Here is a 6,770-nt window from a genome sequence, read left to right as displayed (position 1 = left end):
GGTAGAATGCCTGGGTGCCAGAATCAGCAAAGACTATAGGCCTCTTAATGGATACGTCGTTGGTCCACCGGTGGGGGGGGAATTTTATGACTGACATTGAAAACACCAGTCTTAATATTTGGGACTGAAATTTTGCTTTACTTTAGAACAATATGATGACTTTATGTTGGTTTGTTAGTTCGGAATCTATATGGACCATTTATTGCACTATTGTATTATCCCTATATGACAGTAGATAAGCATTTACTTGACCAAAAATGATGATAAACCTGTACAATATGGCAGTGAAATATATTGCTTCTTGCTGATGATCTATGACTGCAGGTCATTGATATAATTACCGTTTATCAAGGAGTTGCTATACGAGTAGTTTCCTAATTTATACTGCAATCCAATTCCAAAGGCGAAACTTTATCACTAAATATGAACACGTCAATCCTCAGGGTCTTGGATCTGGTCACATGGGTTTATAATTCACAGACTTGACAATTTATAGCGCTGACCCGTCTTCCTATGGAGACTTTTACATCATTTTTCGGTAAAGTTTGCATGACGACGCAAATGACAAATGGTCTCCGGAGGATTCTCGTCTGTGTTGTTTTTTCTCTTGTAACGACAAAACACCAAAGGTTCTGTGTTTGCCCCGACAAAGCAGGAAACAAGAGGCCGACTGAAGCAAGAATAAAGACCAGGCTACAAAAGCAGCAAATCCGAGAGCAAGAAAACAAAGCTGCGCCGTGAACTTTGTCTTATGTTGTTAGTGGGAGGTGAGTGCGGCTGGATGCATTGTCTTGTCACCGGCGGAACGAATGGTGGAACGTTGTCTGATTTTTCCATCTCTATAGAGAGTCACAAGTGTATTGTATATAAGCTTATATATAGAATAAAGGATCAGTTCTTTGGCTTTATGACGTAATAATAAAACATTCGTCCTTAGAAGGTCTTAAAATTATAAATCAACTTCAGATGAAGAACAACACGTGACAGATTCCACCATGTTGTTATATATTTTCCAAAAAAATAGACCAAAATGCTGAAGTAAAGTGTAAAAATTAAGTATTACCTTACCGTTTCAATATTAATGGACAGCCAGGTGCTGATAACCAAATATCATTCATTAGTTGATCATCAGCAAGTGGGACCATTTGTGTAAAATCAGAAGTTGGGATCGTTCACTAGTCTGGAGCATTCAAGATGCGTGAACGCAAAAGCCACAAGAGAATATATCAAGAATACACAAGAGGAAGGCACAGAAGGTAAGTATAAGCTTTATTTTTCATCCTTGGTAGACAAGGGTATAATATAGTAAGATTTAGGAAATTAAACATATGAATTTTTAAAACATTCTTTATTTGAAGCAAATTTACAGTTTCCATAGTAATTACACAGTAATAAGTTACAGCCAGGAACTGAGAACCATATACCCTTCATTAATTGATCATCAGCAAGTATGGCCAATTGTGTAAAAGAAGAAGTTCACTAGTCTGGAGCATTCAGGAGTGTGCATACACAAAGGCCACAAGTGAACATTTTGGGAATGCACCGAATGCACACTTGGAAGGTAAGTATAATCTTTTTTCATACTTGGTACTTACTGGCAACATGTAGGAAGATTTGTAAAATAAAAGACCTATATTTTATGGAATAGATAATAAGAGTGCTGCACTACTTTTAAAAAATTTGGGTCATTGGAGGTCATTTACTAAGGGCCCGATTCGCGTTTCCCGACGTGTTGCCTGAATATTTCCGATTTGCGCCGATTTTCCCTGAATTGCCCCGGGTTTTTGGCGAACACGATCGGATTGTGGTGCATCGGCGCTGGCATGCACGCAACGGAAATCGGGGGACGTGACCGAACGATAACCCGATGGATTCGGAGAAACCGCCGCATTTTTAAAAAAAAAGTGTCGCGGGACACGCGCTTACCTTCACCCAGGATGGCTCGGTGAACTCCAGTGCGTTCCGATGCTCTTCAGCGCAGCAGCGACACATGGTGGACGTAGGAGGAACTGCCTTAGTGAATAGCCGTAAGACCCGAATCCCCCGCAGAGAACGCGCCGCTGGATCGCGAATGGGCCGGGTAAGTAAATCTGCCCCATTGTCTTGAATGGAATTGAGGAACAATACGAAAAGCAATCTTTCTATTCACCAACAATTCTTCATTAAACTTGACCATGCAGGTCAGTGGTGGCGAACCTATGGCACGGGTGCCACAGATAGCACTCTGAGCTCTCTCTGTGGGCAGCTAGGCCATTACAAGAGAAGACTCAGGGTATCTTCATGCAGTTCCAGGCAGCCCAGAACTTCAGTCAGTGTTATTTTAAAGCAACAGCTCTGCCTTTGGACTACAGGAGGAGTGGGAAGGTGTGGACACTGTGTTGGCACTTTACATCCAAACCCACTTATATATATTGCAATTTCAGCACTCCAAAAGATTCGCCATCACTGCCATAGGTAATCACAGGGGCGGATAAGACAGCCATGGGCCCTGGGCTATATGAATATTATAGCCCCTAGAAGTCTGGAATCACTTCCTACATCTGGTACATGTATCAGCTTCTTGGAGGACGTGTCTCTTCTGTCTGATTTCAATCTCCAGTTTCAAGACCTGTGGAGGACCTTCAGCGCGCAGCTCCTTGTAGATGTGCAAACTCGTCTGCGGAGCTGGGTTCTGCGCATGCGCCGTAGCTCCGGCTTCAGAACCGGCGACCTGCGTTCTGCACATCTGCAGAACCTAGCTTCGCAGATGAGTGTGTGCAGCTACCAGGAGCTGCGCGCTATAGATGGTGGAGTAGCCGCGCCGCGTAGCCTCTTTAGGAAATTTTAATATTGGGGGAATTAAAATTGATAAAAGTTACCACCAACGAATTATCCCTAAAAAGGGCTCTACTACTCTACATTAGAGGAACCTGCCACTGGATCTACCTTAATAGGTAGATCAGTGGTGGTAGGTTTCCTTTAAAGGTCCTGAAATGACTCTGGTTTACATGTGTATTGAGAGCAGGAATAGATGGGTGAAGGTCCTTCTCAGTATAGAATTTGTTGTGTGGTTTGGGATGTCCATGGGCCCCCTCGAAGGCTTGGGCCCCGGGCTACCGCCCAAACCACCTATATTATAGTCCACTACTGGGTAATTAGTATCCTAATCTGTCATAAGGCAGATTCTCAAATAAATGTCTTATTGTTCCAGTCCTTCCCATCATCTCACCGCGTCGTGCCAGCCACGAGCCAGAGGAGCCGAGCACCAGGCCGAATAACGAGAGGTAAATTCTATGTTTTTCCACTTCGCTGATCACAACCTCTGCTGATTTTCTTTCTCTTTTTTTTCCTCTGGTGCAAGCAGCTGCAGGTGCCTCAAGTCAGCCAGATCTATTTGTCTGCAATGTCATCCATGTTTACTTGCGGCAGTGGACTTTAAATCCTGTCAGGATGCCAATCCGTGGGGCCGCCAGGCACCGCAGCTGACAGTCAAATCTGCACCGCTGAATCCTTCTCGTGGAAAAAAAAAAAGGCTAAAGAGGTTAATACACTCAAGAAAGGATAAACACAGCAGCTGTTATGGCTTCTAATATTTAATGTCATTATCAAATAAAATACAACTCCGATTCTGCCGCCTCCAGATCACAACGCACGGTGCCGGATATTATATTCAATATCACTTGCTGTATATTTTGATATATTATACTTTATGTTAACAGGCATCAAACATAGCGCCACACCTGTCGTCAGGTTGTTTCTGGTATTGCAGCTCTGTTTCCGTGTCCTTCTTATTACTTCTTTGTCGCCATTGTAATCTGGGGTCCGCTATGATTGATACAGGGGAGTCACCTAGTCAATAGTGACCCCCTCATCCAGTTGCCAATCCATCGGGTAAATGGGCAAACACTGCTTTGTGCCTTGCATGATCACCAATACATTTATGTCCTCCAGGAAAGTTGGCTTCACTATTATATAATTCAAGGATTATTTACTGTAAGAGCAGCAAGACTATAAAGTCTCTCCTAGAAGATGTCATGATGGCTGATACTTATGTAGGTCGTGAACTTGGCCTTATTTAGACAATAAAAGAGGACCTTAAAGAGGACCTGTCACAACGATTTGGGATGCTAAACCAGCCACAGGGTTTTAGTGTCCCAAATCGCCCTTTACTAAGTCCCTGTGTGTCCACTATCAAAAAAGAAACATACATAGAGATGGGTCCGCATAGGACCTACCTCTTGTGCTCAAGAGACATATCCAATCTACATCCCAGCTTTATTGTGCATAACTACAGCGCATGTGCAATGAAGCCAAGGTGTAGTTCAACAGCTTCACTACACGTCTTCAAAGGTGCGGGGAGCACCAGACAGAGGGACCTTATGGGCCCCCTAAGCCTCTTGGGCCCCCTCTGCACCCCCTCAAGTTAAGCCCCTGTCAATGGGTAATCAGAATAGGGGGAGTCGGGGTCTCGGAATTGGAAGATAAGAGGATGCTGGAGTTGGAGATACCCATAAAATTGCCGCGGGTGGACATCGTATTGTTCCCTAAGCTAAACAAAAGAAATGAGGACATGATCAGAGTACAGTTCCTTTAGCATTTTAGCAAAATTGAATATAAGTGAGGGAGGGAAAGATTGTTCCAGAGTTTTTTTTTTCTGTTTAGCAATTATACTATGAATGGGGTCCACTAACCACTCTCCAGACCCGTTGGGCATTGAGATCTGTCGGAAGTAACCTACCACCAAAGAGAGTGTTACCGTCTAGTACCTACCAGAGACATGATAGTCCCAAGTCGGAAGCTAAGTGATGCTCAGTGTATCTAGCTAGTAAAGTCCCCAGCCGTTCCTCAAAATATTTCAGTTGACCTCCCAAATAATATAGGGAAATGTTAGGTAAAGCTATACCCGCTAAATCCTATGGTGGTTGTAGTTTAAAGTGGGAGGAGCCCTAGAGAAAAGAAATAATCATAGTCTAGAGTTTGTTTCAGAAGTAACTATAAAAAAATGTTTAAAATTTTTTTAAAATATTGAAGTAACCTCCCCCTAAACAATCCTTATTAACCATAATATTTAGAAAAAAATACAACTTTGTTCAACTTTGAACGGAAGTGACCTCTTGGAACCCAAAATGTCTGACAATTTATGGTAAAATACTTTCACATACTGCACACAGCTCTGCCCCAATGACGGGGAGGGTGGTCACGGCCATGCGTCCAAGCGGCATTAGCAATTTGCCAGTTTTTACACCCTACATCCAAGCAGTAAGTCGTTTCCTGCTCTCTTTTAATTAGTAACCTACAAGAATCAACATGACGAAGGAAAGAACAAGTATGCAGATCACAAGGGAGGCAAAAACTTCATCATGTGACTTTGTCGTTGGGTTGAAGACGTTAAAAGGTCATTACATTGTTTTGAAATGCATCTCGGCAGGTGGAGAGCAGCAGAAGGAAATGTGACTCACGGAGGAAAAAGAAAACACCGTGAGCAGGTTTTATGTCTTCAACCAAGAATCTGAGCAAGAACGTCAGACGCTGTAGTTAAGAGAATGGCCATTGTGTGCCGAAGGATGCACATACAATGTGAAAATTACTTGCAAGAGTTTTGCAAATTTATTAAGTCGAGTACTAGATGTAACCTTCAATATTCATTATGTAAAATTACTATTCTTTATGAATACTCTGAACTTATCATGAAGAGGCCCATGAACACTAACCAGGAATACAGCAGGTAACTGGGTGATAAACTGCTCCAATGTAATAAGTAGTGGCTCAGTCTGCTGGTCTGCTGTCTCTCTAATTCATCACTGGATTTTAGGCTTTGCTTCATCACTGCACCAACACAGTTCTGCTTCATCACTGCACCAACACAGGTCTGCTTTATCACTACACTGACACAGCTCTGCTTTATCACTACACTAACACAGCTCTGCTTTATGCCTCCACTTTCACAGCTATGCTTTATCACTGCACTTACACATCTCTACTTCATTACTGCACTGATACAGTCCTGGTTTAAACTACAGTATCCCATATCTGCTTTATTTCGGTACAATTCCTGCTCTTCTGCACTTCTTCTGCTTCATTGCTACATTTTCCATTGCTCTGGTACCTGCAGTGCAGCTAGCTCTGCCAATTCTGACAACACCACTGTTGCCGCTCTGCTTCATCAGAGTCAGGAAGTAAGAGTTCTCCTACCAATTACGGCCACCTTGTGGGCATGTGGAGACTTATAGCCATTGACACTCCACTATTCCTACTGGAATAGATATACTGGTTTGGCTTTAGTACCACATGATGTCATTAAGCTTCTTGAAGATCAAGCTTGATGTCAAGGTAGCTGCCTTACATGGTAGCAAAAAGAGGCGTGGTTTTCCTCACCCCATCCTGGAAAACTTACTTGCATATTTTTTCTGTTTCATCAGACTAAACAGACTAAACGACACTACTTCAGCAAAATTATCAGACATACGTTTTGCAAATTTTAAAAATTATGTGTCATCATATAAGTTTTATGTGTGTGTCTTTGTCATGTTCAAGGAAAATAAAGAGCCTGGGCATGAAGATTCGGCAACACGGTGGCTCGGTGGTTAGCACTACAGCCTTACAGCGCTGGGGACATGGGTTCAAGTCCCATCCAGGTCAATATTTGCAAAGAGTTTGTATGTTCTCTCTGGGGTTTCCACCAGGTCCGCCGATTTCATCCCACACTGCAAAACATACTGGTCAACTGATAAGATTGTGAGCCCCATGGGGACAGGGACCGATTTGGCAAACAACAACCTTTACAACCAAGG

The 6,770-nt window shown here is 42.9% G+C and overlaps 1 long non-coding RNA gene across 1 annotated transcript; it reads left to right on the top strand.

Moving 5' to 3' along the window:
- Positions 1-594: 594 nt before the first annotated feature.
- On the top strand, positions 595-3,559 carry LOC140120412 (uncharacterized). Its single transcript, XR_011853772.1, has 4 exons — positions 595-767; positions 1,122-1,256; positions 3,191-3,263; positions 3,344-3,559. It is a non-coding gene; the product is annotated as an uncharacterized lncRNA (long non-coding RNA).
- The last annotated feature ends 3,211 nt before the right edge of the window (positions 3,560-6,770 follow it).

This window comes from Engystomops pustulosus, chromosome 3 (genome assembly GCF_040894005.1).
Source record: "Engystomops pustulosus chromosome 3, aEngPut4.maternal, whole genome shotgun sequence".
In the NCBI taxonomy this organism is placed as follows: Eukaryota; Metazoa; Chordata; class Amphibia; order Anura; family Leptodactylidae; genus Engystomops; species Engystomops pustulosus.
This window is presented reverse-complemented; position numbering and strand designations above follow the sequence as displayed.